This window comes from Euprymna scolopes, chromosome 22 (genome assembly GCF_053919585.1).
Source record: "Euprymna scolopes isolate OS-2025 chromosome 22, ASM5391958v1, whole genome shotgun sequence".
Classification (NCBI taxonomy): Eukaryota; Metazoa; Mollusca; class Cephalopoda; order Sepiida; family Sepiolidae; genus Euprymna; species Euprymna scolopes.
Genome location: NC_136503.1, coordinates 43506118 through 43512767, shown reverse-complemented (window position 1 = coordinate 43512767; position 6650 = coordinate 43506118). Strand labels below are relative to the sequence as shown.

At 34.9% G+C, this 6650-nt stretch overlaps 1 pseudogene; it reads right to left on the bottom strand.

Moving 5' to 3' along the window:
- Positions 1–6184: 6184 nt before the first annotated feature.
- On the bottom strand, positions 6185–6301 carry LOC145244238 (5S ribosomal RNA; annotated as a pseudogene).
- Between the last annotated feature and the right edge of the window lie 349 nt (positions 6302–6650).

Sequence of the window (6650 nt, the reverse complement as noted above, 5' to 3'; positions counted from 1 at the left end):
TGGCAAAATCTATGTGATTGGTTTTCGGTCAGAAATTTGGCTGTTCACCCCTCCGACAATTTTGGGTCTAAACACTTGAAATTTTAGATATAGGTTCCTTGGACATGGATCTAACTTAATAACTTGATTTGGGCCCAAAACAATACATTTTAAGGGGTCATAATAGGGGTCAAAGTTACAAAAAAATTTGACCTCTACCAAATTACTCATTTTGTAATCTAAACATTTGGAATTTTACATTAAGGGTATTCAGAGATAGGGCAAGCTTTTTAATCGGTTTAGGTAAAATTTTTTAGTTACCAATATATAATGTATGTATGTATGTATGTATGTATATTTGCATGTCTGTCCAACACTTTCGACAAAGACGACGGATTTTCTCAAAATCAGTTTCGTTTTGAAGTTCGGCCTTTCCGACGCCAAATATCGAAAAATTGGCTAAAAACATTAATAACTTTATCTTAAATTGGGCACTTTTCTACAAGGGGGAAGGGTCACTTTTTTCGCCGATATTTTTGAAAGTCATCCTCTCCTTTTGATTGTTTAGCCTTAATTTAAAAAAATGTCACTTCCGGTTTGGCGGTGGTCGTAACAGCTTAGACGTCAGGTTTTTTTCCTGTTCCTTTCCTCCTTTGCAGTACGGGTTTGAGCCTGCCTTCCTACTAACACTTTTTTTTTTTTTTTTGGCTCAACATACACATCCAAACACCCCAAGCAACGCCTGGCTGAAATGCTAGTCTATCCATCTATATATATATATAAAAGCGAAAATGTATGTATGTCTGTATACATGTGTGTTCGCTTTTTGTGTATGTCTACAAAAGGCTTTTTTGGCCATGATTTTCGGTTGGCTTGCTCCTTCTTAAAACTTTTTATATGCTGTCTAAATAATAATATCTATGACTAAGGCACTCAGGTCGTAACTATCTTTAATTTATAATTTATAAGCTATTTTCAAGATATTTTTTGATCGCCGCGTAGCGGGGAAAACAGAAACTGGCTTCTAGCGCAAAACTAGGTCAAACATCACGTGCCTTAACGTTCTCGCACCTGTTAATTTTACTTTATAAACGTCAACTTAACACACATATCTATTCATTTATTGTCGTGGTCGAGATGGTTAGGTCGCAGGGTTTTTTTTTCCATTTCTTTTCCATCTCCGTATCAAAAGTTTGGGGTTCAAGCCTACCTTTCTACTAACACTTTTTTTTTTTTTTTACACCTCCAAACACCCCGGCCAACGTTTTTCTTTTTTAAACAAGGTTGTTTTGATCTACCTCCCCTCCTCCCCCCAACACACACACCTCCAAACACCCGGGCAACGCCGGGTACACTACGATAGTATATCTATAAAAGTGAACGTGTCTGTGTGTCTGTCTGTCTGTGTACATTTCCCTACGCAATAACTTTGTCAATTTTTAGTCTGCAGAGTCGAAATTTGGTATACAGGGTACTGAGATTTGGGAAAATCGATGTGATCGTTTTTTTACCAGAAATTTGGCTGTTAAGGGGTCAAAGTCAACAATTTACCTTTGAGAACTCTACAAAACTCCTCCGACAATTTTGGGTCTAAACACTTGAAATTTTAGATATAGCTTCCTTGGACATGGATCTAACTTAATAACTGAATTTGAGCCCAAAACAATAAATTTTAAGGGGTTATAATAGAGGTCAAAATTAAAACGATTTAACCCTTTTTTTTGTTTGTTTTTGCTCAGCATACACCTCCAAACACCCGGCCAACGCCGGGCTGAAATTCTAGTATATATATATATATATATATATATATATATATATATATATATATATATATATAAATGAAAATTTCGAATTAAATTAAATTTAATTAAAAATTTACAACAAATTGATTATTCGACAAGGAATACAAAAATTCAAATTTTTTTCCTTGATCCATGGATTTCCAATAAATGTCTCATCTCATCATAGGAAATGTTTATAGGGAGTCATAAATTAATATTGATATGGATTTTAAGTTTACAGTATTAAAGGATTTGTAATCTGAAAGTATTTCAAAATTTCAATATATATATATATATATATATATATATATATATATATATATATATTTCTTTTCAAGGGAAATAAGGTAAAAAAAATCCGATAAAAGTGCTCGATATGTTAATAGAGCGGTATATAATTTTTTAATTTTTTATTGAGCCCATAATAAATTTACATTATTGTTTCCATTGGACTTTCACCCCAAGAGATGGGATAGAGTACCAATTTCATCGGAATTTATAGGTGGATGAAATTGGTACTCTACCCCATCTCTTGGGGTGAAAGTCCAATGGAAACAATAATGTAAATTTATTATGGGCTCAATAAAAAATTAAAAAATTATATATATATATATATATATATATATATATATATATATATATATATATATATATATATATATATATATATATATATATATGTTCCTTTTCCTTTCATAAACAAGTATATCATGTTTTTTCTTTTATTCCCGAACAACACCGGGTAGGTACGTGTATTTTTATATGTAATAAGTTGTTATGCTTTGTGCAGGTCTAGTTAAAATGTTGTTAGATAGTTTTTTTTTTATGGATCTCTGCAGACGTTGCCTGAACACTTTGTACTCGCCATTTTGTTTTGCTTAAGTGACTTTATACCACTAACAGGACTTGCATATACACATACACACATAGGAGAAAACTTGAATGCTTGAAACTATCCTCGAGTGCCTAAGGTCTCTGAACAATTTTACATGAGGATACTTTCTCCTACGAGTAAACCCTGATCCAATATTAAAAATAACATAGTATTTTAAGGCCCAAAATAAGATCTCCTTGGCTTATAAGAGGGATAGCACAGCTTCTCTAAGTTATGAGGTCTATTGTAACAACACTAAACTTGGTTATCCACCAGACTAGATGAATTCTTTTCATGGAATTCAGTAAGACTAAGAGACCACAAGGAAGATATGCTATAACACACTTAACTGATCAATTAATGAAAGAAAAATTAATGTTCTTTACTTCTTTATTAACTTTATTAACTTTTTTAACTCAACATTTGCGTTAAAAACAATTTAATAGAACACCTTAATATCCGTACATATCGGTCTCATGTATGATATGAAAAGAAACTGGAATCGTTGGGAGATATCAATCATACCAGTTACTATAGGTGCTACAGGGCTTATAAAGAAGAACCTGAAGTCCTACTTAACTAATATTCCTGGTGAACCAAGTGCAAAAGAGATCCAGACAATTGCAATTAAGGGAACAGCAGGAATACTAAAAAGAGCTCTCGGTTGGTTTCAATAAAAAGCAGGGCAATGTTGGCAGCTGGTTTGGCTACCCCATACCCAGCATTACAATCTTCAAAGAAAGAAAATGAAAAAAAAAATTGTATATCATATAGAGCTCAAGTAAGCCCCAAGAAAGGGATTTTTGATTTCATAACCTGGTGGCAATGTATTCCATGGATGGGAAATTCTTGGAAAAAAAACTCCATGAAAATTCTGTTTGATGTTAGGCACATGGGGGACAAACAAAATTTCTTTAAAATGGTGGTAGTGAGACGAGTTCATGCAGAGTAGGTCTTACAAAGAGGAACCAGAGATTGGAGCTCAGTCGAGCATCTTCCATGAAAATAATAATAGAGTCAAGAAAAGTTAGCAATAGCGCTATCGTGAGAAAGGTGCTGTGGAGAACTGAAGAGGTCATCTCCAACTAGATTGCGAAATTTATTTTGAACTTTTTCAAAGCAAGAACGAGTGCTCTCAGCGGCACCTTGCCGGACGTCTGTTTGTTTATTGTGGTTAAATTTGAAATAACGTTTTCATTAGTAAATGTGCAAGTTGAATAGACCTGTGTTATTTTAGATTCATCCGGACATTTCTAAAAAAGATTCTATCCATTGTCCATTGTACCTATCACAATTCCCTTATTTTGTCCTTTAGATCTCACATTCCATGAACGATGTTTCTAACAAAGAGAAAGAATATCCTGTTTTTGATGTCAGAATCTAAAAATACATATTCCTTACCAAGTTTTGACCTCGAATTGTTTTATTTTTTTTTTAACTCCTTACATCAGGTGGCTCCGTGCCTTGTCTGGAGTAACTTCCATAAAAACATTTAAAATCATGTTTTTGTTGGTTTGTCACGTTTAAGTATAAAATAGCATCTGCACATTTTTATGAGGAGCACTATCTGCCCACATATCTATATAAAGGTCTTTGTTGGTTTGTTTGTTGCTCAGTTAAGCTTAAGTTAGAAAAAGCATTTTAATTCACAGGAAACATGAATTGGAACAAATTCATTGAAGATACTGCTAAGGCTGGTGTAAAGAAGATGGGTTTCCTCTACCATGTTAGAAAATTACTCACACCTGAGCGTATCCTACATCTCTACAAAGCCACCATTCGCCGATGCTTGGGGTATTGTTGCCACATTTGAGATGGTGGATCTATTACTAGTCTCTTCCTTTATACAAGATCTAAAAACAGAGTCTCCAATCTAACAAGTCCCTCACTATCAACCAAGCTCCAACCCTGGTTAATGATATAATGAATATGAATACATCCGGGTTCCTTCTCACAAGAATATGATTGGCTGGTGTAAGCCATAAATACGGACTGCTAGCCTAAGGGAGACATAGAAATATATATGCCTAAAGCCCAAAGCTTAAGTATATTAACAGCTACGAATACAAAAAACTGTTCGTTAAGGCGACTTACTTGATTGTATTACTCGATTACTGTTTCCAAGACCACTCAGCTATTCAAACGAATTTATCCCTTTCCAAGACATATCCGTTATCATTGGACGAACATCCGAGATAATTTTCAGAAATTTTGAGATGAGGATGAATGATTTGCATTATTTAGATTATTTGGACTATAATTCTCGACTTTAATGTTATTCTCACTCGCTTGTTTCAACCTCTTGTTGAACTCGAGAATCTTTATGCCATCTTTGATACAAATGCGCCTGGAGAAGTTCGGAGGTTACATAAGCCAAAACTTTGTGAGAACAGCATCCAACATGAGAACAGTAGTTAGAATAATACAAACTAGCAGTTTGGTTTTGTTTGACAAAAAAAACAAAACAATCCTGTCTCTGCTTTTCTGTTATTTTGATGGCAAGTGCTCAGCTGAGCTTCAATCTATAGTCCCCCCCCTCGCCAAACTTTCACAAAAAACACTCGTCTAGACAAAACCACTATCAATAATTTTCCACACTCTTTATCTGTGCCTAGACCTAAATGTAGATTCCATGAACAAAGCTTCTTTCTTAGAACTGCACACCTGTAGGACTCTCTTCCGATTGCCTGCTTTCCAGTTGACTACAATCTGATTGTCTTCAAGTCCAATGTAAACAAGTTCTTGATGAACCATCCCCCTAAGTAATCCGATTTACAAAATTTCCACTACTTATGTTTACTACACTATAATCACATTGACTAATGTATACCCATTAACCCTTATCCTCGAATAGCCTCCAGGCCTTAGTAAGGGGTGATTTCTGTGTAAAAAGCACACAGCAAATATGAGTTTATCAACATTTTCATGAAAATAGTATCCATATTATTTTAAATATAAAACTGACCCAAAGGAGATAAATTAATAAATAATAAATACTCCAAAAAGTAATATTGTGCTACATAGTTCAATACAAAAAATAAAATCACATTGTAACAAACAATCTTTAATTTACTCCTTTAGGCCAGCACCTCCTGACAGATAATGTTTTTACTTTTTTGCCCTGTTTCTTTCGAATGTCCCCTTTTCATGTAACGTTTCGCTGACTCCTTTCTTTCCTGAAGAATGACTACATGTCGAAATTACTTCAGGTTCCTTTCTCACACCATTACAACAATGATCATATATTATTGTTATAATGATATTCAAAATGAGGTTACATCAAAGGAAGGTCACTCATTTTTGTTCAGTGTTATCAGGTTGGCCTTGTTAAAGCCAAATTTCACGAATTTGGTCTTTTATAAAGCAGTTTAATCTTCGGTCTTTGACAGATTATGGATACCCATGAAGGAGTGCCTGCACGTGAAATATTTGTGGCAGGAGGTGCGCGATCTACAATCACACCTTTCCTGAGACGACATTGTTAGATACCAATGGCAAGTGAAGTGTATGTACAGGACGACTGGAAACAAATACTGAGATAAGCGGAGAGCACATACAGCGCCTAGAATTCCCAAATGGTCCCCCATCTGGTACTAACCAGGCTCAACGTTGCTTAACTTTGGTGATCTGACGAAAACCAGTGTGTCAACGCAATTATGCCGTATGACGTACGGACTAACTAAGGGAATAACAAGCAGAATATTACGTACATAATACAAAGGCAGATATGTTTGAGAAAATGAGTTTACTGACGTAAGGGCGGGTTCAAATTCTAGAATACCACCCACGTCATTGTACAAGCATCTTGACAGGGCGGTATCCATTGTCTCTCAATACAGAATGAGGCTAAATATAGGAAACTACAAAGGAATTCCTCAAATATTGAATGTTACTCTACTCAGCGTGTACATTGTTTCCACCATCTCGACATGAAACATTGGCTTTGTTTCAAACCATCAGGTGAAACAAGGCTTCTGATCATATTTGCATGCAACTCGGCACAGAGTACTGTTGCC